Source organism: Schistocerca piceifrons, chromosome 8 (assembly GCF_021461385.2).
Source record: "Schistocerca piceifrons isolate TAMUIC-IGC-003096 chromosome 8, iqSchPice1.1, whole genome shotgun sequence".
In the NCBI taxonomy this organism is placed as follows: Eukaryota; Metazoa; Arthropoda; class Insecta; order Orthoptera; family Acrididae; genus Schistocerca; species Schistocerca piceifrons.
Genome location: NC_060145.1, coordinates 250134963 through 250137289, shown reverse-complemented (window position 1 = coordinate 250137289; position 2327 = coordinate 250134963).

The following is a 2327-nucleotide window of genomic DNA, read 5'->3' as shown; positions in this document are numbered from 1 at the left end:
GGAAATGTGGTAACAGCCACAATGTAGTGGGAGCGAGGCAGTGCACCGTCCTGCTAGGAAATCACGTCGGGAGGGGCCGGTGGCGCGCATGCGCCATGCGACTCAGCGCTGTTCATGAAATAGCGCGAGTCGCATGTTGTAGGGTCTCTCTATAGATTGCGCATGAACCCAAAAACATAAAATGCCCGAGTTCTTTCGTTAAAAGGATTTGTTTGTGTATGTATCCAATCCGGACACACTGTAATGTACTATCTTCCACCGCTACAGTGTTCCAGATATAATTTCTAGTTGGAAATGCAAAATTGAAACACGGTGAAGGAAATTGTTCCAACATACACCAGTCTGTCACAAAGTATTTTTAGTGTAACATAGAAAAATTCACAAAAATACACTCCTGGAAATTGAAATAAGAACACCGTGAATTCATTGTCCCAGGAAGGGGAAACTTTATTGACACATTCCTGGGGTCAGATACATCACATGATCACACTGACAGAACCACAGGCACATAGACACAGGCAACAGAGCACGCACAATGTCGGCACTAGTACAGTGTATATCCACCTTTCGCAGCAATGCAGGCTGCTATTCTCCCATGGAGACGATCGTAGAGATGCTGGATGTAGTCCTGTGGAACGGCTTGCCATGCCATTTCCACCTGGCGCCTCAGTTGAACCAGCGTTCGTGCTGGACGTACAGACCGCGTGAGACGACGCTTCATCCAGTCCCAAACATGCTCAATGGGGGACATATCCGGAGATCTTGCTGGCCAGGGTAGTTGACTTACACCTTCTAGAGCACGTTGGGTGGCACGGGATACATGCGGACGTGCATTATCCTGTTGGAACAGCAAGTTCCCTTGCCGGTCTAGGAATGGTAGAACGATGGGTTCGATGACGGTTTGGATGTACTGTGCACTATTCAGTGTCCCCTCGACGATCACCAGTGGTGTACGGCCAGTGTAGGAGATCGCTCCCCACATCATGATGCCGGGTGTTGGCCCTGTGTGCCTCGGTCGTATGCAGTCCTGATTGTGGCGCTCACCTGCACGGCGCCAAACACGCATACGACCATCATTGGCACCAAGGCAGAAGCGACTCTCATCGCTGAAGACGACACGTCTCCATTCGTCCCTCCATTCACGCCTGTCGCGACACCACTGGAGGCGGGCTGCACGATGTTGGGGCGTGAGCGGAAGACGGCCTAACGGTGTGCGGGACCGTAGCGGTTGCGAATGGTCCTCGCCGATACCCCAGGAGCAACAGTGTCCCTAATTTGCTGGGAAGTGGCGGTGCGGTCCCCTACGGCACTGCGTAGGATCCTACGGTCTTGGCGTGCATCCGTGCGTCGCTGCGGTCGGTCCCAGGTCGACGGGCACGTGCACCTTCCGCCGACCACTGGCGACAACATCGATGTACTGTGGAGACCTCATGCCCCACGTGTTGAGCAATTCGGCGGTACGTCCATCCGGCCTCCCGCATGCCCACTATACGCCCTCGCTCAAAGTCCGTCAACTGCACATACGGTTCACGTCCACGCTGTCGCGGCATGCTACCAGTGTTAAAGACTGCGATGGAGCTCCGTATGCCACGGCAAACTGGCTGACACTGACGGCGGCGGTGCACAAATGCTGCGCAGCTAGCGCCATTCGACGGCCAACACCGCGGTTCCTGGTGTGTCCGCTGTGCCGTGCGTGTGATCATTGCTTGTGCAGCCCTCTCGCAGTGTCCGGAGCAAGTATGGTGGGTCTGACACACCGGTGTCAATGTGTTCTTTTTTCCATTTCCAGGAGTGTATGTGTTCTAAAATAGTGGACATTAAAATTGCTACACCACGAAGATGACGTGCTACAGACGCGAAATTTATCCGACAGGAAGAAGATGCTGTGATATGCAAATGATTAACACACAAGGTAGGCGACGGTGGCGACACCTACAACGTGCTGACATGAGGAAAGTTACCAACCGATTTCTCATACATAAACAGCAGTTGAACTGCGTTGCCTGGTGAAACGTTGTTGTGATGCCTCGTGTACGGAGGGGAAAGGCGTACCATCACGTTTCCCACTTTGATAAAGGTCGGATTGCATCCTATCGTAATTGCGGTTTATCATATCGCGACATTGCTGCTCGCGTTGGTCGAGATCCAATTATTGTTAGCAGAATATGGAATCGGTGGGTTCAGGAGGGTAATACGAACGCCGTGCTGGATCCCAATGGCCTCGTATCACTAGCAGTCGAGATGACAGGCATCTTATCCGCATGGCTATAACGGATCCTGCAGCCACTTCTCGATCCCTGAGTCAACAGATGGGGACGTTTGCAAGA